This window comes from Crinia signifera, chromosome 11 (assembly GCF_055691185.1).
Source record: "Crinia signifera chromosome 11, ASM5569118v1, whole genome shotgun sequence".
Lineage (NCBI taxonomy): Eukaryota > Metazoa > Chordata > Amphibia > Anura > Myobatrachidae > Crinia > Crinia signifera.
The window spans coordinates 85,836,642-85,860,122 of record NC_139227.1 but is presented as its reverse complement, the minus strand read 5'-3'; the positions used below and the strand labels follow the sequence as shown (position 1 = coordinate 85,860,122).

Genomic DNA, 23,481 nt, shown 5'->3' with positions numbered 1-23,481 from the left:
CGATAGCTGCTGGACGGCCGATACCTCGGGAGAAGCAGAACGGGTTAGTGAGGCATTGGAGACCCCAGGCAATACTCCCTCCCTATGGGGCTGGGAAACCGTGGCTGACGTCACGGTAGCACTGCTGTCAGCCTGGGCCCGGGAATGTCGCGGACTGGATGCAGCTGGGAAACTATGTTGGAAACCACCGTAGGGGCCTGGCGGGTACTGCGGGGGGAAGTGCTGCTGGCCTGCCCAGCCCTGCCCAAAGTAGGTGGGGTAGTGACCTCCCATACCGGAGCCCTGGAAAAACTGATGACCCGGGCCGCCGCGTGGGGGTACCCCCAATGCGGCTGATAGGCCTGTTGTATATTGGGGCCCCGAGCCGCCTGTGGCGGGTAGGGCCACGGGGGGGCAAACTGCTGCCCATCCAGCAGAGGGAACACTGACAGAAATCGGGGAAGTGACCCGGGGTAGGTTCCCTGCGGTGGGTCCCCGCTGCGGGTGGCCCCCTGTGACGGGGTCCAGGATCCCCCCGGCCCGGGGGGTGGCAGCGGATGGAGCTGATGAATGGGCCCCACCAGGGGAGCCCCGGAAGAAGGGGTGCCCTGGCCAGAAACAAAACCCCCTATGTGCACGCTTATGGGACCCTGGGACAGCATAGATGCTAACTGCCCAGCAGGTGGCGCAAGAGTACCTTGAGTAGCTCTGAGCACACCCTGCCTGGGCTCATATCCCCCCTTGCCCGGGGGTCCTGGCCCCCCCATGGATGATAGGCCAGTCTGACCTGGCCTCTGGCGTGGAGGGGGGCAGAGAAGCCGCCGGAGTAGAGCTCCTGCGTGGCGTGTAGTATCCCCCTGCCGCCGCTCGCGGCTCATTAACTGCCGCGAAGGGGCTGGGGAGAGGGAGGAACATGTCCTGGCTGCCCTGAGCAGCGTGGGGTGATCCGGGCGGCGGCGCGGGGACCGGAGACTGTGCAACCGTGTGCACACCCCACCCGGCGCATGCGTCCCGCTGTTTGATAGATCCAGCGGCGAGTCAGGGGGGGACCCGCCATACACGCTCGCCGCTGGGGTAGGAGAGGGGGACGCAGCAGAATCTGCAGGTGCCTGGGAGCGGGTAGGACTGGCTGGCGTGACGGCATTAGGCCACGACTCGCGGGCGGTGACCCCCCGTGCTGCTGCGGCAGACAGGGGCCGCGCCGAGTCGGAGAGCCAGCGGGGAGGGGGGCCTGTCTCTGAGAGTGGCGCATTATATAAAAACAGCAGGAAAATGCAAAGGTACTTAGCTTCTTTTAACTGTCCCTGCAGCTCGACCTGTCCCTGATCCTGAAGAAAAATCCAGACTCAAGAGGAAGATGGATCACCTGACTACCCCTTATATACCTCCACCTAAGCTACCACCCCTTCCACACCTGATTGGCTACCCCAACTACACTGCACCTCTATGGGTAAGTGAAACTCTGATTTTTAGCTTTTGTCATACCATCCCAAACTGCACAGACTCTTATATTCCCTCATGCCTAGGCAGCCCTCGCTTTCTTTAAACATGATTATATAAACAACATAAAAAGTACAAGGATTGCAGGGATGTCACTGTGACCAAGCTAAAAGGCTAGCAGTACTGTACACTACATATATGCCCCATTTTACTGCACCATGTTTCCTAAGGCTCTAAGCTTATGACTATTGTGTCTTAACAATAGAAATTGTTATAAATGTTTACTTACGCCAGAGACTGTGACGCCCTATTAAATACACTGACCTGCAGAATTGTGCTAATAATGTAATGGTGTAATGAAGCTGTGTGCTTTTTTACCAAGTGATACATCTTATTAGACCTTTAATTTCTAGGCTTAGGAGTGTGTTAAGCATCCTGATTCCCTGGGTGCTGCATGGCACCTGCTGTCAATCCCCAGGGGAACCATCCAGAACATATATTACCACATGTTTGACCACATGCAAGGCTTAAAGTTGTCCTAGAGATGTGATGGAACTCGTTTCTCTCTGCCACCTAACTAAAATCAGTGGATGGCCGCTGATTGACCGAAAATGCTGGCAGTCATTGCTATCAGCCAAGCAGCAGTTTCCCATTGATTTTAATTGGACTTTTGAAATCTCCTGCCCATCGGCCACTGCTGCAGCCTATTCCCAGCTACATGACTGCTCCTGGGTGCTGGACGGCCTCTCTACGTGCAGTAGCTGGCAGCAGTGGAATAGCACCAGCCCTCCCCCCCTGCACTGCCAACAAAGCCACCCACAGCACTTCCAACACAACCGCCACCCACAGTGCCAACACCGCAATTACACTCCTGCACTGCTGTCACTGTTGTCTCCTTCTAACTAAAGGCCCCCATACATAGAGCCGACTTGTCCTAAGGACAAGTCGGACCTAATTCTCCTCTGAGCCGCCCGGCAGCTCCCCGGGAGGCTCACATACGATTTGGACTTGAGTTGTCATTTTTTACATGTGATAAATCGCATGCGATTTATCACATGTAAAAAAAAAATAACAGGGAGCTGCAGGGCGGTGAGGAGCAGTGGGGACGGGCAGCGGCGTCTCTCAAATGAGTGGCCGGCTGGGGAGGAAGGAGTGGGGCAGCAGCGCTAATCAGAGGACTCACTATGTCCAGCGCCGCAGCGGGCGGGCAGCAGCGGCGGCTATTACATCTTCAAAATAGCATATCTGACTCTCCGGCTTTTGATTGGCTGAGATAGAGCACTCTCAGCCAATCAGCGGCCGCAGAGGGAGGCCACTGATTGGCTGAGAGTGCTCTATCTCAGCCAATCATTAGCCGGGCAGTCATTTGACATGCTATTTTAAAGTTGTAATTGCCGCGGCTGCTGCCTGCCCGCTACGGCGCTGGAGTGGACACTGATCATCATTCTGGTCACCGCCACCCGCCCCAGCACTGCGCCCGCCCCAGCACTGTATACAGCACACACTGTATCCAGTCTGCACTATATATGACTCACACTATATCCTGCACTGTATCAGACCTGCAGTGTATACATCGTGCATTGAATCCATCCCACACCATATAAGAACTACACTGTATCCAGTCCACACTGTATCCAGCCTGCAGGTTAGAGGTAATTTATGTAACACTACCTACTAGCAGAGCCAGATTAAAGTCTAAATGGGCTTGGAGCTGAAAATGATCAAGGGCCTATTATGCGCAATGATAGGGGTTGTGGCCAGCACCTAATAATGTGGGGGGGTGACCAGTGTTCTGTTTGGGTGGTCTGCTCATGGGTGTATCTCTATTTGTGTAAATACTTCCAACTAATTATATATGCCTGGAAAAGGCAGGCTGCTGGCATAGGAAAAATGCAGGGAGATATATTGGCAGGACGTCAATGTCCTAAGATACTTGCGGGGTGAGGCGGCACTCCAGTCATAAAAAAAATACTGAAAGCCGAAACTTGGTAGACAACATTTCAGCACCTTTTATGTGGTCACCTAAGTTTACCACACCATATACCCCTTATACAAATTATGCAACACAATAGTAACCCCCTTATACTGTACTTGTCTCTTACACAATATGCCACATGGATTGAGTCAAAATTCACATTATATCACACAGATTAAGGCAAAATTCACATTTTGCCACATGGATTGACCCAAAATAAACCCTATACCAAACAGATTGAGCAATAATGCACAATATGTTCCACAAATGGGGGCATTGCGCGTCAAAGGCGTGCATTAAAAATTTACACCATAATGCCCATTACATGTTAAAGCCACACACCATAATGTCCATTACGTATTATGCCAAACACCATAATGCCTATTAAAAATGATGCTACATAAGTGCTGCTTACCTACATGCTCATTGCCAGGGGTTCCTTGCTTATTGCCAGGGGTTCCATGCTCATTGCCATGTGGGATTACATGCTCATTACCAAAGGGGAATACATGCTCGCGGTAACTGGGGGACAGCCGTGCGGAGAACAGGGGGCTGCCCGGCTGTATTCAGAGCACTGCAGGTCCCGGCTATTTTAAATAATACCCCTTTCACACCATAAAATGCAGGGACTTACCCAGTAATATGGTCCCACGATCATGCAGGGACATTCCCGGGCTGGGCTCTTTTATTCCAGCCTAGTCCCTGCATTTTCTGGTGTGAGGGGGAGATAACCCCTCCTTTAAACAATCAGCTATATCTTTGAAATCAACTGACCCATTTTCACGGGCTTCAAATGATTTTGGTCCCGTGAATCTGGGCCATTTGGTTCCAGAGAAATCTGCTCTCAAACAACATGAACAGCCATGAAATTACATTTCAGAAATGAAAAAAATCGGTTTACCTGCAATATCTCTAGAACCAATTAACCCATATGGACCAGCCTGGTATCAGATTGAAGGCCCAGCGATTGGAGATCAACCTCAAGCTTCTGTGATGCCAGATGGGGAACTGGCAGCCACTGGAACCGGGTGGGGTTGGAATTAGAGGGTCCGATGTTATCCTACGGGGAAAACGTTCCAGCTTTACCTGGCGGTATCTCCGGTTCCCGGGAGGCTAGCAATGCGTGGCCAGGCTCGTTGGAAAGCCCTGGCCCTCAGCTACAAAATTGGCCTATTTGGAGAGTGGGCCTGGAGCTGTAGCTCCATCAGGCCCATTGTTAATCCGGCCCTGCCTACCAGATTCTTAGTGAAGGGTGTGGTATGCATCCCCGACTGTCAGGATTGCAACAGACATTCCTCTGACATTAGAATCCAGACTATCAGTATTCCATCAGGGGGGTGAGCGTATCAGAGCCCCTGCGGGTTTTCTGCGCTCTTGGTGGGTCATTGCGCAAAATAAAACAAACCAATAGCTTATATATGCATGCACATTTCACAGGAACTGGGCGGGCAGCTGACATCTGGTAGGTAAGTGTACACCAACAAGTACGGATTAACAAGCACTTTCATGCGCACACACAAATACTAACACACATACAGTATATACACATAAACATTTACAACTACCAACCACATTATGTGCTACATTTACATGGAACACATACACATTTTAAATAAAAAATTGACGTGTATGGGTTAACTACAGTGCTGGATAAATATGTTAATCAATTTGTTTTGTAGGATTTGGGTTATTTACTCTACTCCACTCGGACTTTACAAAATGTTACTTGACTTCCATAAATTTCTTAACACACAGTCACTTTATTAAAAAATCAAAAAGCCTACAAAAAAATATGAAAAACATAAAAAAATCTCAGAGAGGCTTTTAAACATCACAAGCCTGGGAGAGGCGTGCCGGCAATCTTGAGCACCACGGCATAATAAAACATCTTTTTGCCGTGACTCCGCCAGACTGCGAGCGCAGGCAGAATCTGGACGGGAGAGTAGCACGTGGAGTACAAGCAAGTCGCGCACTTGCTCTAAAGACGCCTTACCTTTTTTTCTCCACCGGGAAATACTACATACACAGGGAAAACCTGAACGGGTATCACAGTGGCAGTGTGGTGCCCTAGGGAAGAGTACCAGTGAGGAAGCAGCAGTAGCCCTGCCAAGTAGGAACCCCCTATAACAACTAGTGGAGAAGATACACGATCCCAAGAGGTCCGATGAGCTTACAAATCTGGAGTAAAGTAAATAACCTTGCAAATCCTACAAAACAAATTGATTATCATATTTATCCAGCGCTGTAGTTAGGGCTTGGAGGAGGGGGTCAGGATATGGTTGGGGATTGGGATGGGGAGCGGTAGGGTCGCTGGGGAAGGGAGCTTGGAGGAGGGGGCCAGGATAGGTTTGGGGATCGAGAATGGTTAGATTTGGGGGGGGGGGGGATTGGGGAGGATGGGTGGATTTGATAGAGTGGGTGGACTGGGGAGGGGCATCTTGCGACTCTTCTTCCTCCAGTGCTGCCATTCGCTGGTGTATATGATGTTTTGCAGTGCATTCTGTGATGTTTTATTTGTTTGTATAAGTTGGAAAAGAAGGGGGGAACCACCATAAGAATTTAGTATTTCACTAATATAAACATATATATAATATATATATATATATATATATATATATATATATATATATATATATATATATATATATATATATATATATACGAATTGATCCAGATAACTGGAAGAATAGGAGGCGGCACTCAACTTGTAAAAAAGGTGTATTAAATCACATCAGGGACATCGTGAAAAAAACAGCATGTGCGTCAACAGTTTCGGAGCTGGCGCTCCTTCATCAGGACAGCTGAAATGTGCAACATGGCATCAAAGCAAAACTCGTGCAAAAACACGAGTTTTGCTTTGATGCCATGTTGCACATTTCAGCTGTCCTGATGAAGGAGCGCCAGCTCCGAAACTGTTGACGCACATGCTGTTTTTTTCACGATGTCCCTGATGTGATTTAATACACCTTTTTTACAAGTTGAGTGCCGCCTCCTATTCTTCCAGTTATCTGGATCAATTCGTCTATATATTATACCTTGTGGAAGGCACCTCGCCCATTGTCCCTATCAGTCCAAGTGCCGGTCCCCATCGCTATATATATGTATGTATGTATGTATGTATGTATGTATGTATGTATGTATGTGTATAGTAACATTAACATACAGTATATGTTATAGTAAAATACATTATTTCATGCAAAAGCAACATTCATGATCTCTCAGGAGAACTCACATTTAAAATCACCAGTCAATATTACTTATAACCTTTGCACCAGTGGGTGTGGTACCTAAAAAAGTCAGCTGATTCAATATATATCTTGTCCTATAGGGGCTTCAGTTAATGATGCCAAGGAGAATTGGCGCATTACTTATCTTTCGAATTGGCTTTGGACATAGTGAAGGGGTTTGGTCGCGACGCCCTGATGTGCAAACTAGATGTTGAATCTGCGTTTCGCTTATTACCCTTGCATCAATCCGCTTTCAAGTATATGGGCTTTAATTTAGATGACAGCTTTAACATCAATTGGTGTTTGCCCATGGTAGCTCTATTTACTGTGCCTATTTTGAGCACATCTTTACCTTCCAGCATTGATGTCTGCTTCCAGAACAACTGAATCACCCATGCATACAGTATGTGCCACATCGATGTGCACCCTGACGGTAAGATACAGCGCTCTAAGACTGATGTAGTGGGTAGGGATCATTGCGTCCGGATGGGTCGATGCAGTGATCTGCGTATTTGTCTGGTTTTCGCTGCTGAGACCTTTTGGGATTTGCGTCCTCTGTTGCCCGGTGGTTGACTTACTCACTCGGATGGGTCACCACTCAGTTTATCAATGCCGGTCGGTTTTGAAGTGCTTTATATTGGTCTTTTACTGGACGATTATGAAACTCACTCGCTGTGGCGGGTTGGCACATAGTCGATATCTGGGCACTGGCTAGGTGGACGGTCTGGTGCATTTTGACATTACATCAGGCCTTCTCCTGTTAGTGTCCCCCTTGAGGATTAGCCGCTCGCCACAAATACCTTTTGCATTTGGGTGCCAGTTTTAATTTTAGCTTTTGCCGGCTGGCGGAACTTTGTGTTTTTTGCTTCAAGTCAAAATGGGCGACCCATCACATCCCCCCCCTTTATCAAAATAAATACCCTCAATACCCTCTTTTTACAATTTCAAATAAAATTGTCAGTTCCCTAATAATTCCACCCCTGTTCCTTTGTCATTATTACAGTTGCAGAGTGTCCTGCATTATTAATTTTGTCAGTATTAAACTTTGCAGGAATGCGGCCGGATCCCAATATGATCTGGAACGAGTGTCACTCGTATATGTATATATATTGGCTATCAGTTTCTTCCTTGATAATGGATGTGGTTCGCTTCCCAGAGGTGCAACTCATCCTTTGGATTGGCCGTAGGGGTCTGGTGTAGTCACGTTTGAGAGAACTTTTGTTGTCGTCAGCCAGACACAGTTTGGCTTTCCTCTTTTTATTGTGGTGCATCTAGGTGGCAATTACCTCACTAATAGATCAGGGCTAGATCACCGTTTTGACAGTAGGAATCAAATGTTGCAGATAATGCTGGAGTTGCATTTTTGTAGATTCTTCTTGTCGGACATCATTCCTCACAGGTTAGCCCAGGGGCTATTGCCCTAGTTAGATGTCGGATAAACTCTGTTGTCGGCAGGACTGTCGTGCAAGAGGGTGGTTTAGCCATATCCCATAATGCTATTTGTTTTAGAGAGCAGAGTTTGCATAGGTCTGACGGGGTTCACCTTTCAGCCAAGGGCATGGCTTTGTTCTTTGAGAATGGGCATCATCGGTCCAGGTGGGCTCATATGCCACCTTCATGTTTAGCTGTCTCTTTTTATAACAATCATTATTATAAGAGGGCAGGAGGCCTAAAGTTTTTAAAGCAAGGGTATAGCGATAAGCTTAGCCTTTGCATTTGATATGAGGGGTCAGTGGTGGGGGCAGAAGGCCTTCCCTTGACCAAAAGGGCAGCAGGCCCTTCGATATTCGTTATTTTCTATAGCTTGATATTTTCTTCCCCTGATGTATAAATGCATTTATTTAACCGTTTTTCTTCCCACCACCTTTAGTTTAGAGTAGGGATTTAATTTTCCAGTTAGTCTAAATATTTATTTTCAGTTTCTTATATAGCGCAGCAGATTCCGTTGCGCTTTACAATAGTAGGTCTCCCCACTCAATAAAAAGCCGACCCCCTTCAAGCCACAATTTGGTAGTCTGAGTCATTATTTCATAGATAAGTGGTGTGAGTGGTGGTTGCATGCATCTAACTGTGTAAGGTTTATCGATTCTTAAGGTCAACAGTTCTTTGGACTACTTCTGTTAAGAAATTCTTGTTTAGGCTTGCAGCATTTAAAATAGTTTGTTTTCTCTCAACTATTGCTCTAGTTCTCTTCTTACTTACAACATGTGTTAGTGTGTAGTGTTAAAGTCAAGTTGCACACACGCCATTTTAGGATCGTATGGCCGCCATCTTGGTTCGCAGAGTTGCGCAAAAAAAGTATTATACCCGAGTCTGTGTAGCAAAGTGGACCATAAGCGCAGCCATACTAATACACATAAATTCATAATGCCAAACTTACACTAAATAAAATATAGTTTATTAAAGGTTTAGTGCACCACACATAGGTTAATCAGCAATACACAATTATGTCTGTATAATGTTTAGTATCATTATGTTCCATTTCTCATGCGCAGCACTCCGGTCGTAGCGAAAACTTTGCAACTCATAAGGTCCGATAATTACGGACAAAATCCATAATCCTATGTACTATTTCTGTTAGAGCTGTGTGAGACAAAGGAATCAAGTTATAACCGGTTCTTGTTGCTTTTTACGACCCCGACGACGATGCCAACAAACAAAGGACACTGAAGTACAGTAGTATTTTGCTACTTGATATTTGAACCTGTGACCAATGGAAACGGCCTTTGACCCCCCTTTGTTTGTAAACTATAAAGATAGCTATCCCAGAGCTGGCTGACTCTCTCTCTCTTTGGGCACTACATCTATCCCTTCACCATTGACCGGGCTATAGTTCAATCTGAATATAGCGAGCTCCGACCGGACAGCGCTGCGCTATTCCATGACGGTAACATTTGTATCCCTGTTTATGTAAATGGCTGATTATATTCTGTATCTGTTTCTGTTCCCCTGTTAGTTTAAAGTGTTAATTAGTATTGTTAAGGGAATTGTATCACGTGTTATCCTGTATTTCTTCTTTCTGTAACCCCCTTTTGTCCGCTAGGGACTAAATACACTGTTTGGAGAATCGATCTCCTCCCTTTGTTATATCCTTGTCTCGAGTCTCATTCGCATCTGGCGATAAAGGTTTATTACGGACATTGTCCTTAAAAGGTATTCGCAGTTAAGGGATTAAGTACTGCGAAGGGATATCCTATTACTGGCACTGATCCAGCGTGTACAACACACGGAAAAGGTCCGCTACGCTGCGCTATGCTTTGTTCACACGTAGCTAGGGATAAAGGGTACGCAAGTTAAGGAAAGAATATGTAAACTGCGCATTTCACTTATTGTCCTTCTGGTTATAGTTACTTTTATATCGGTATTGACAATTTCGGGCTTCGTCCGGGCGTTTCATACTCTAGAACACTGTACCAAGCGCACGACTTGAGCCTATACCAGCAAAAGGGTGGAAGTGATCATTTAACCATTGCTGGAGAGGCCAAGTCCACGGCGGTACAGGGTTTGAGAGGTGCTAGCGTATGAACCCGAGGTATAATAAGTGAAATCCAAAGAGAAATCACGTGACGTGTTTTAAGTATATAAGGTGTCCGTATTAAGTAAACTGTATTTCTGCCTGCCACAAGTAGTTTAACGGGGTATAGTTTCTTGAATTGCTTGTTAATAGTTACGGTACATGTGCGCGTGCGATAAGGTTTCGCACACGTGGAGGCAAAGGCCTGTGATTATTATAGTACATAGAGGATTCCTTCTGTGCAAAACTATAATTTTTTTGTTGTCCATTACTGCAGGGGTCAGGGACTCCGCCACGTGGCGATAAGTTCTGGGCCTTTTACAGTAACGTAAAGCGTCCGCAGTGTATTACGTAAGGTACGCACACACGTGTTTACGTTAAATATAGTTTCGCATCTCTGTACGTAATTTACGGATTTTGTGCGAGATTTATTTCGCATCCTTGTACGTTACTTACAGATTTGTGTTGGGATTATTTTCGCATTTCGGCGAAATTGCTGCATTTAGCGGTACCCGATCACGACCTTACAAATACATTGCAGAACACGTGGGTGGCCGATCCATCGGCGGCCGGTGAACAGGTTTTAACAAACACACGTGCACACGTGGCTGTTCGCTGGCACTGCACATGCAGCACACATAGGAGCCCAGAGGTGGCTAGTATTAATCACAAGCTCTATTTAAACGGTATATTAACATACTGTTGAAAAAGCGGTAATTACTACAAGAAAGTATAGTGTTTTAAAAGTCACTTTTCTTTCCTTTCAAAAGCAAGCAATTCAAGCATTATTTTAATAGATTCCTATAGCCATTTAAGGGGTTTATATTCGCAATAAGCATCTGGTGAGAAACTGCCAACAAGGGAAAGTTTTCTGTACAGAAATATTTGAAGTTTTAAGTGTAAGGCGCTGGTGTAAATAGCATCCAGTGTGAAAATCATTGGGTGAACGGGCGTATGACGGGTGCGACCCATAGCGCTATAGGAAATCAGAATAGGATTGTATGTTAACAAAGACATACGTGAATGGTAACAAAGACATACGTAGGTGGGTGCCGATCCACCAATTTTAAACTGCCCCTTTTGTAGGTCCGCCTATTTGAACTTATCGAAATGGTATAGGAGCCAAATCAGAACCCAGTGATCTGATTAACTTCCCATTTAAAATACAAGTCTTGCCGAACACAAGAAAAACAAGGTTTTTTTTGTTTTCTGCAAAATTTGGCCGCACCACTGCGAGGCGCGCTAGTGATTCGTCGCTAGCCGAAGGATAGTGGTGATTGAGTATTACATACTTTCAGATTGTGCTTCATGCTTAGGTGCGGAAAAGTTTCACGCTGCGGAGGAGGAGTTCTTTGGGTGTGGCTCACACACAAAACCACCCACCAGTCTTTGCTAGCTGTGAACTATTAATTCCTATGAACTAAATTGTGACAATGGGAATTATTAGCTTGCATGGGGAGATTGTGCTACGTAGGAATGAGTTACGCCGGCCCGAGGGATCGGCGGCATTCATAATGTGCAGGAAGCACGGTGAACGAGCAGTTGTTTACTTAAATAAATGGAAGGAAATGACACAGGGCAGCAAGGTAGAATTTCCCAGTGTTGGTAGTTTCGATCCAGAAGTCTTATCAGCAATTAGAGATAAGATATGTCTGCTCTTGTCACTCAAGGAGAGAGTTAAACAAAATGAATGTCTAAACTTGTGGCAGAAGGAAAGTAAAATTCAAAGGGAACATGGTTATTTGTCAGATGCAAGTATAATCAGCCACAGGAATACGAATGTTTCTATCTCCCAATATGTAAAAAAGGGAACAATTCCCGTCCAAAGTGAAACCAACAAAAACATGAAAGTGAATAACCTGTATGATGTTTTTACCCCCTATAAGCAAGTTTCAGATGGAGACTGGGAGTTTCTGGCACCAGCCATCCCTTGCGAAGCTAGCGGAAATGAGAGAAAGGCTGAGACAGTCCAAGCTGCTGCTGCCATCCTAGCCGAGAAAATGGCTGATGCCAGAAACACACTTGGAGACACAGGTAAGCACACACAACACAGCACAGAGATAGTTATCCCTGGAGAATTGTCCAATGGTGCGGAGGGAATACAAACCTACCCTCTGCACCCAGTGGAAACTCCTTGTGGGAAGGGAGACAGTGATGAGGTAATGCCTGTAAGGGTTAGCGACTTGCACAATACGTGGACACGATTGGAACGTCGTTCAATCATCTCAAATTTCCCTGATCCCAGGAAAAATCTGGCATAGTGTCAGAATTTTGTAAGGCAGCTGGGAAATTCAGATGAGCTCACCAATAAGGATTGGCGACACATGTTGAGAGCTTGCCTCCCTTTACACATAGAGATCCCGAAATTTATTCGGGATAGTGGTGTGGAGGGTGATAAGATTTTAACTGAACAGGGCAACCAGGAAAATATACACCTAATAAATATACAATTGGGTGTATATTTCCCTGTGATGGTTGAAAATATCCTGACGTTCACTTTCAAACAAAAAGATGGTGAATCTGCCAGCGGATATTTCAACCGTGCTTTGCAGGCATTGCCAACACTGGTATCCCTGACCCCAAAGACAACATACACATTAGGGGAGTGATTGTCTCTGTGCTGATACAAGGTCTTGAAGATAAATTGAGAACCCACATAGAAACCATTTTTCCCAACTGCAGAGAAATGACCATAGACACTTTAAGAAAATCTGCTGTTGATCTAGACAAACGATTTATGAGAGAAATGCAGACAAACGGTGTGCTGAAACTGATAGCAGCTGGCAGTCACGCTTTCAGTAGTGCCCCAACAAAAAACACACAACACACAAGGCCAGACACGGTAAGACGGAAACAAACAGTGTGTTTCAACTGTGGTAACGAAGGACACCTAGCCAGAAATTGCAGGGTAGGGAACCATGGGAAACTTAACACATATATAAGTGACTGGGAAACACACCGGGAGGAGATAGGTAGGTCTCAACACATAGCCATAGCCCCATCTATTAGCCAATGCCGCCCTAAGCATGACACATATATGCAAACAGGGAGAAGGTTTTTTGCTTAAACCTACTAACAACATTTCCTCCTGATCTAGGTTGTACCAAGCAAATGGTAGTTACAATTGGGGTAAAAGGAAAAGTGCCGCATTACCCATTGGTAAAACCAATACAGATCATAATCGGGCCCTTGCATACCAAATATTCTGTCTTATTGACTGCAGCGTCTGCAATTTACCTTCTAATTACAGAACTGGCAGGAAAAATAAGTTATGTCTGCTTCTGGACTCCGGAAGATTCATAACTTAGAGACCACAGGACCAGTAGGCACGGACAAGATGCAAAATTGTTAGATATACCTCCATGACTAATGCTGCACTGTACTGTTATAGATTTTAACCCATCTAAGGTAGCTAAAAACTACAGCATGAATACCAAGTTCCCTTTGAACTAAAGATGGGCGGGACACAGGATTAATGGCAATGATAGCTTCAATAGAAACCCAGTTAAAAACAGACAGCATAGCGCCCCAAAATACAGCATCACCATTTGAAACCTGAGGTCAAGCTGGAAAAGTACCCAGTGATATAACAAGGTTCCCAAAAGAGAACCTTTTAGTTAAAACCCCTAGACACAGCCCATAGTCACACCCCCGCTGGGTAAGAGAAAGGAGGGAGGGCTTACAGACCAGAACAGGATTTGAAAAGGGTGAAAACCAAATAGTTGAGAGCCAATTCCCCCAAAATCCTGTTGTCATCCAAATAAAAGAGAAATTTCTGTTGCAATAAATGAACACATTGCTGTCATTAATTTTTTCTTTTTAATCCTTTTTTTTCCCCCCTCCTCTTCTGTTCCAGATACTTTATAACCACAAAGCCTCCCCCTCAGGTCTCGCAGGATTGCACACTGTTCTTACAGCCCACAAATGGCTTGATACCAATACAATGGGTCAATGATTTATTGTTGTGTCCTGACTCATCCATAAAACCAGTTTATGGTGATAGACAACTTCTGGTGTATTCCCCTGAGGCAGGACATAAGGTATCGCAGGACAGATTGCAATTGTCTGAGTGGGGGGAGGGGAAGAATCTGGGACACTGGAGTAATCTTAACCCCACAAATGATAGAATAAGTAGTTCAAAACTCTGTCGCACACCCATCAGAGAAATACCTATCATGAATGTGCAGTACCCTATAAACCAGCACAAGTGGACAAGAGATTAGTCACACTATTTTTAAGTAAACGTTGAACAAAGTCCCAGTAACCTTAAGCATTGCTCCTTACTTTACCCAGGGCAACCACAGCCATCATCTTGTGAAAAGCTGTCCAAGAAGTGCACAAAGCATTCCCATCCAACAGAGAATGAAAAGGGTTGTAAAATGCATTTACATATGAATAGGTGCAATCACAAAACCCATGTCCTCACAGACACATGTAGATAATAGTAAAAAGGAACCTGCCACTATGGCTGGTGGTAGTTGTGTCGAAAACAGGCCTGATTACAGCCCCTGCACTGGGTATGACTGACACAGGAGACCTGGTGATTTGGAATACTAGGCATCTGCTGAGTGTGCGACAGATATAGTGACTTAAGAAACCTGGTGATGCCAGCCTGACCAATGTCGTACTGCAGTGTACAATTAAACCCAGTTACTCGAGCACTTCCTACTTGTCTACACAGTGTAGTTGCCATAGCACTACCGGTAAACAAGACTGAGGATGTGGTGTTGGGGTGTATTTTAACTAGTTATGCTCCTCATATAGGGGTTTATTCTAGTTCATTCTTTCTGACAAAATCCTTCTTAGATGGACAAAACCATGTGCACTGCAGGTGGGGCAGATGTAACATGTACAGAGAGAATTAGATTTGGGTGAGTTATTTTGTTTCTGTGCAGGGAAAATACTGACTGCATGATTTTACACTGCAATATAGATCTCACTTTGAAGAAAAACCCCACCCAAATCTAATTCTCTCTGCACAAGTTACATCTGCCCCACCCGCAGTGCACATGGTTTTGTCCATCTAAGAAGTATTTTGTCAGAAAGAATGAACTAGAATAACCCCCTTAGTCTGGACACTCCTAAAATTCTGCCTAAGCATGAGAAAAATATTCATCAGCCAAGTTCACTAAATGGGAACTTGCATTGATGAATTTTATAAATGTTACCAGTAACATGGGTAATATTGTAAACCCAGCAACACTCTTACCAGGTGTGCCTTTCAAGGCACAAAGGGTGGGGGTTGATGCTGAGGTTGCTGGAATGGTGGAAAGTAGTGGGAGCCTAGACGAATATGATTGCATGACATGTTTGAATCAGACCTTGCAGCATGCCCCCAAAGGGTGGTAACAACCCATTGGAAGAGGTAAATTCATTTTTTTCCCTCTTTCTTTTCACTGATGGCAGCTGCCACAGAAAACACTGAAATGGAAAAATCGTACACTGGCTATACCGTGATAGATGGAGAAGGTATAGTAGAGGCTGGACCCCTTGGACCGTCTCACTCAGCAACAGCAGCCTCATTAGTAGTGCTGCGGGCTGAGGGAAAAGCAGCCAATATTTATGCCGACTCTAAGTACGTTTGTTGGGGTAATGCAGAAGATCCTGATCCCTATGGCGCCTCAGAGATTTTGTTACAGTAGCGGGCACTCCAGTGGCGCAAGCGTTGTAAATTCAAAGATTTCTAAAAGCCGCACAGCTGCTGGACAGAGTGGCTGTTATCAAGTGTAAAGCCCACATCTTCGATAAGGATTCAGTGTCACTTGATAATGAACATGCTGGCAAGGCAGCTGGGTGAGCCATGCGCTCTGCGGATAATGTTTGTGCTCCCCTGTAAATGTCAGTGTATTCACATAAAAATGCAAGATTTGTGTCCCCTGCAGGAGAAAGCAGTCTGGAAGCCGAAGGGATGTGGACAGGAATAGAAAGATGGACAAGGAAAACCAGTGACTCAGAGAACATGCCAAACTGTCAGGGCAGAGATAGCCTATGGCCTGACATGCCTTGGCAGGGAAGGTATGTGGAAATTAGTCAAAACTTACTGGTGTGCGCACAGACAGGTAAGACGACAAGGTCATGCTTTACTTGTCTGGGGAAAGATACTGGAATGGCTGTTCCCACAGAGCCATCTCCACATCCCTCCACCAGCAGGATCCTCTGCAAGTAATACAAATTGACTTTTTACAGTCCACTCTAGAAGCGTTTAGTTATTCCTTTCATATGTGTTGAGGTTTGTGTGTATAGATATGGTAGCCCAGAAGCACCCCTGAGTACGCAAGTGTATATGAAAAGTTTTAAGTCATGTGTAAACTCCTAGGGACTGATGGTACACCCCACATTCTCTGCTGACCCCAAGCTCCTGATGAAGACGCGAGACAGCGTCGAAACGCGTTGAGCAGTATTTCTCCACTGCATCTAACTGCCATTTGCACTACCAGGACTGCACTATATCCCACACTTTATTCCGGACCGGTTTCACTATTGTTTCCAGGACCTCTCTAATTCAGCAGCTATCAGCAGTGTCGTGCCAGGTATGCTTATACCAAAAGGACTGCCATAACAAAACCTGCTTGGATCACCTGGACCTACTGGGCATTTTTCCGGATTGGGACACAATCTATGCAGCCAGACATCTAAGGAGACTTTTCATTTCCCCCGTCTCCCCCTGGTAATTATAAACGTGCTGGTGCCAACATTGTGGAGATATTTACATCAGAGAGCCTCGGTTCCAATATATGTGTTTTTAATGTATTTTTATTGTTATGAATTATTATGAGAGCTCTCATTGAATTATATATTTTTTTATTAATAATGTTATAAATATGCACATGTGGTAGTGTATACTTTTTCAGAAAAAACCTAGCGCTGTACATCCACTTTTCTCTTTTGCATGCAGGAGATGTGTCAGTAGAAGAGATGTTTTGTGCATGTTGCTGCGAACCCAGCACTGTGACCAATGCAAACTGCCATCTATCATTGCAAACAGTGGTTCCACACAGATGTTCCACACAGCTCCTCCCCGAGACTGACTAAAAAAAGGCACATTCCCATTACTTAAAACTCACCAGAAATCCATATCAATTTCAACCTCACGCTACTACTCCGCCGAAAATCGCACATTCGACATGTTCGAATTGGTTCAATTTGTATAGGTTGAAAATCGCACCTCACTATATTTGCCCTATCGATGGCCATAGTTGCCTTTGCCATTGATGTTTACCATTGATGGTAAAAGTGCAACTGACCATTGATAGTGCACAAATATGTATTGGATAACCATCAATGTTTTCACATATCGATGGTCATCCATTTTCTTTGACTGATTGGCCCATGGGGCCATCTGGGGGTGGGGCTTCACAGGTGTCCTGGGTGGAGTTATTCTCCGTGCCCCAAGCAAAATGAAAAAAAAAAAAACTATTCGTTTAACCTTGACATTGATGGTGGGAAACCATCTGGTACTCCCCCATCGATGGCAAAACTATTTGACCTCTGTCATCAACCATCAATGTTTTCTAATCATCAATGGTCGGTGGCCATCCCTAATTTGGTCTATGATGTGATTGCAAGGCCTAATTGAATCTGGCAATATTGGGGTAGAGTTTGACTTACCATGTGAGATTTGTAGAACGGAGACTGAGGGTTATATTTAGTATTATTCATGTTTCAGATTTTTTTTTTTTTTTAATCCTGTCTTTTTTAAATAAGCTCCCATGTTTGGTTTATTTGTGTTCTATGATGTGCCCTCTGTGTTATCACTTCCTCATCTCCCTCTGTCTTGCCTTCTCTAATTGCCCCATACTGTAGGTGTCTTTCATTTTCTCACAAAGCTGCACTACTGTATATTTTTTTTGTTTTTTATACTGTATTTAAAAAATATATATATATATATATATATATATATATATATATATATATATATATATAATTGCATTTAAATCTACTTAAATTGTCAGATTTCTGTATTACATTGTAGTTATTTCTACGAAGGTCTACCTGTCAATACTTGAAAAGGCATTTCAGTTTTATGTACAGTACTCCCATGCATAACCATGCCTGCTTTATGCATGGGAGTACTGCTGAGGATTGCGAAAACATATGGGTGAAAACCAATTACTATATTCTCTATTGATTGGTCTTTATTGATAGTGTCATTATTTCGCCCTATCTTTGGAGGTAATATGTTACTGGTAATCAATTGCATATTCTGTACTATATCTAATTTCCATTTAGCAATATTTACTTCATGTCATAAAAGGTCATAAAAAAAGCCCATAGGCTTCTATGGGGTTACACCGCCCCCCCCCCCCCCCCCCTCCCCCACAGCAAAGCTCCGGCTGTGATGCTTTAGTGTTTAGTGCTGAAAATTAGGTAAAAATCCTGTTAATGAAGTTTTTAACCCTTTGCAGTCCACTTTTTTTTTTTTATTCAAACAGTCTGGTTTAAATTAATTGTAATTTTTTATTTATTTTTATAAAAAAATGGTTGAAGTGGCTCACCATGGGATCTGCTACTAGCACCAGGGCTGTTGAATATACAAAAAATATTTCACCCCTGGCGCTGAAAAATACTGGAGCCGCAGAAGACTATATGTGCGGTCAACGGACCACAAACGGTAATGGTCCAGAAAAAAAAGGAATAGTCTCACTTGCGCTGACAGTAAAAGATGTCCCAAAAAGATTTCCACTTTCTTTTCTCTCCAATTCAGGCGTATGACATGTGTGGAAAAAACAAGAAAATATACAATCGTGTAATATTCCAGGGATATGTAAGAGCCCACTTTTGAGTGCCGCCCACACCCCAATAGTATACACCACAAGTTCTGTGTGTGATTGTTCTGCCCACGCAGTGTTATACAAACTGCACATTAAAAATAATTAAAGTAAAAAATCCAAATCATTTTTTCTCTTCTTTATTCATTCTTTGTGTGTACTGCACCCATAGTATACTGTCTGAAGATTCGTGTGTGATTGTTCGGCCTCCACGCAGCATTATACAAGCTATGCATTAAAAATAAATTGAATGAAGACAATATTGTGAGCTGTAAAGTGGTCAAAATTGTATGGAAAGGGCTGGAAATTAATATTATTGCGGTTAATATTACTCTAGGGCAGTGGTTCCCAACCCTGGTCCTCAAGTATCCCCAACAGTGCACGTTTTCCAGGTCACCCGGCAGGTGCACTCATTATTCAGGCACATTTGAAAAGATCCACAGGTGGAGCTAATTATGTCACTTGTGATTCTGTGTGGAGAACTGCAAAACATGCACTGTTGGGGGTACTTGAGGACCATGGTTGGGAACCACTGCTCTAGGGAACAAAAAATCACAAATATTTGGGTGGTTTTTTACCATTTTTAAAAAAAATCCAAACCCTTTCACCGCTGCTTGACAAAGCCAAATCCAAATCTTCATCCCAGGCGCTCATCTCTACTAAAAATACAAAATGAGTAGGGGTCCCCCATATTTTGACTATCACCACTGGGCCTAAACAGCCAACAGGGTAATGCCACAGTGGAGAGAAACTTTTTATGCATGTTTCCCTGGCCTCACTCCTCCAGGCGGTCCTCACTCCTCCAGGGTCCCTGCCCAGGCTGTCCAGCCACTAGGATAAATACTTTGACCGAGGGAACTTGCACAATGTTGTTTTTAGTCCAATAGGTTGCACCAAGGTAGATGGACTATGCACAGTGACGCAAGTGAGCGGCATAAACACTGGACTGATAAGGCACACTTAGTAGCACCCCTGGACTGATATGGCACACTTAGCAGCACTCCTTGACTGATCCGACACACTTAGCATCACCCCTGTACTGATACAGCACACTTAGCTTAGAGATTAGAGATGTGCACCGGCCACTTTTCGTATTTTGGGTTTTGGGTTCTGATTACCTTCAGGTTTTGGGTTCGAATGGGTTTTGCCAAAGCACCCCCTAAACGTTTTCGGTTATGGGTTCTGATTTTTTTTTAAAAGCATAAAAACTGCTAAAATCCCAGAATTTATTTTTGTTCCTACGCAATTATTAACGTCAATAACATTCATTTCCAGTCTAATCTGAACACCTCACACCTCACAATATTGTTTTTAGGGCAAAAGGTTGCACCAAGATAGCTGGATAACTATGCTAAGCCACACAAGTGTTCGGCACAAGCACGTGGCTCATCTAGGAGTGGCACTGCAGCGGCAGACAGGATGGCAGTTTGAAAAACTAGGCCCCAATAAGACCCCTATCTGGCTTGATCGTGTTTTTACGATGTGCAGCCGAGGAGCAGTGGGCGTTTCGTGCAGCACTGACTTGTTCTGCAAGTGTGTAACTGTTTTTATCAGTTTAATATCTAATAAGACCCCTATCTGACCCCTATAATGCAGTGTGAGAGCTGCAGTGACAGACTCCCAGAATTAATGCAGGGTGAGAGCTGCAGTGGCAGACTCCCAGAATTAATGCAGGGTGAGAGCTGCAGTGGCAGACTCCCAGATTAATGCAGGGTGAGAGCTGCAGTGGCAAACTCCCAGAATTAATGCAGGGTGAGAAATGCAGTGGCAGACTCCCAGATTAATGCAGGGTGAGAGCTGCAGTGGCAGACTCCCAGAATTAATGCAGGGTGAGAGCTGCAGTGGCAGACTCCCAGATTAATGCAGGGTGAGAGCTGCAGTGGCAGACTCCCAGAATAAATGCAGGGTGAGAGCTGCAGTGGCAGACTCTCAAGATTAATGCAGGGTGAGAGCGGGTATCTCCTGACTAGTGAAGTGGAATCTAGATGTGATTTGGTACTGGGGACACTATACCTCCATCAACCATCTAAATCCCACTTCACTGATGGCGGACACTGGACACACGTCTAACACCAACATAGCTGTCAAGGCCCAAAATAATGCAGGGTGAGAGCGGCAGTGGCAGACTCTGGAATAATGCAGGTTGAGAAACGTCAGTGGCAGACTCCCAGATTAATGCAGGGTGAGAAACGTCAGTGGCAGACTCCCAGATTAATGCAGGGTGAGAGCTGTGACCAGCCGAGGAGCAGTGGGCGATTGCTGCAGCAATCAATTACTCTCATTAGTGGAGTGCAAACAGTTGTATGCATTTAAAGACAAGTACACTTATCACTGTCAAGAACACAAACAGGTGTATGCATTGAAAAGACAAGTCCCACATATGAATGACTCTCAGCAGTAGGATTAATGAATGGTGATGCAAGATGAAATTGTCCTCCCACCCACCCTTATGTTGCGAAAATATGACATGCACACTATAACAAACCAAACTTTTCAGCGACATGGCCTACAAAACTGTGGCTGAAATGATTGGTTTGTTTGGGCCCCCACACAAAAAAAACAATTCATAATATCTCCCCAGTGCCGGCAGGCAGTGGCAGAATGCCGAAAATTTTGTGGACCACCGCAAGCATCTCCTGCACGCTCCTGTCATTTTTGATTAAATGCTGCACCACCATATTTATTATGTGGGTAAAACATGGCAAGTGCTGGAAATGTTACTGGCGTTGTCCGACACCACAAATACCCAGGAAAGTTTTAGAGGTGTAAGCCACTGGGCGATGTTTCTCTAAGAGGTTGTTGGTGTTGTGCCTCTTCCTGAAACAGGTGATACACGGCGTAGCCTGCCTTGGAAGGAGCTGGCGTGCAGGAGATGCTGCTGCGGAAGGCGATGCATCTACCCAGTGGGCTGTCACAGTCATATAGTCCTTAGTTTGCCCTGATCCACTTGTCCACATGTCCATAGTTAAGTGGACAGTGGGTACAGCCGCATTTTTCAGGGCACTGAGGACACTTTTTCTGACATCCCTGCACATCGCGGGTATCGGCTGCCTAGTGATGTTGAATCTAGACGGGATTTGGTGCCGGGGACACAATACATCCATCAACCGTCTAAATACCACTCCGCTTATGGTTGACACCGGACGCACGTCTAAAACCAACATAGCTGTCAAGGCCGCAGTTATCGGCATTGCCATAGGATGACTGCGGTCGTATTTCGTCCTCATGGCAAACGACTGTTGGATGGTCAGCTGCTTAGTGAAAGACGTAGTGGTCTTACGACTTTCCCTCTGGGATGATGACCGACTCCCAGCAGCAGCAGTATTAGGTTGCAGGATCCTCTGGAGGAGTCTCGGATAGAAGAGGAGTCAGTCATGCTGGTGCCATGGCCTGCAGGACTCCCCCTGATCCGGATCAACTAGAAATTTGACGAGGAGAGAGTTGGTGGTGTGCTTTTCAGGTGCTTGGCTCCAACAGGAGCACCATGGGATTTAGGTGTCCCTGGACTGCTAGCCGCAGTTCCTGAACTATACACTGATGTATGAAGGTTCCACAGGTGATGAATAAGGGAGGATGTCCCTCGGTGGGTAAGATCCTTATCCCTGCTTATAGGACATTTACCTAAGGTATATATGGCAACACATACATTTTCTGGATTCTGAAAAAAAAATCCAGACCAAAGAGGTGGATTTATTGGTCATCTGCCCAGGCATGGCGATGGGCTTTTTCATCTGATGGACAACACCCCCCCCCCCCCCCGGTGCCTCATTCCCCCCTGGTACCTCATTTAATCAAACCACCTCTTCATCCTCCTCATCAACTTCCTCCTCTGCACCAGCTACATCAATATCCTCCTCCTAGTGTACAACATCACCTTCATTATTACAATCTGGAACTAGACTGTGGGTGATCCTTCCAGCATATGCAGAGGGCATACTGCAAATGGTGGAAGGAGCCACCTCTTCACGTACAGTGATGAGAAGGTCCGGCATCACAACCACTACACCATTGGACTCTCCTTGGACTCTCCTTGGGGATTTGGGATATGTCTTTATAAGGCAGAGTTGTTTTCTGAGTTTTTTTAGTCGGTGTCAGCCTAACTCTCTTAAATGTACTATAGGGCGGGGGGAGGAGTACTTTGATCGCCATGTGAAGCTGAACCACTAGTCATGAACTTAGGCCATGGCGTTAGCCTTCCTTGCCTCTCCAGGTCGTGAATGGCATATTGGCAAGGTTAAGTTTCTCTTCCAACGATTTACATTTACTTTTTCGAATCCTTCTACGTAACTTTGTTTTTTTTCAATTTTACATGCCCTCACCAGCCAGGTAGATACAGTAGTACTAGGCACCAGACAGGTAGATATTTCAGTAATAGGCACCAGACAGGTAGATACGGCAGTACTAGGCACCAGACAGGTAGATACGGCAGTACTAGGCACCAGACAGGTAGATACAGTAGTACTAGGCACCAGACAGGTAGATAGTTCACGGCAGTATTAGGCACCAGACAGGTAGATACGGCAATACTTGGCACCAGCAGAAACATATTATATTGCAATAGATAGGTACTGGTTGGCA

At 45.0% G+C, this 23,481-nt stretch overlaps 1 long non-coding RNA gene across 2 annotated transcripts in view; it reads left to right on the top strand.

Moving 5' to 3' along the window:
* The window catches only part of LOC146046284 (uncharacterized), an 86,593-nt gene that overhangs the window by 9,126 nt on the left and 53,986 nt on the right, over positions 1–23,481 (top strand). The window contains exons 3-4 of one of the 2 annotated variants that reach the window (XR_014465832.1): positions 1,290–1,429; positions 16,018–16,916. This is a non-coding gene — a long non-coding RNA (uncharacterized LOC146046284). Of the gene's footprint in view, positions 1–1,289; positions 1,430–16,017; positions 16,917–23,481 lie in introns of those variants that run through there. The other variant, XR_014465833.1, reaches the window with a different exon arrangement.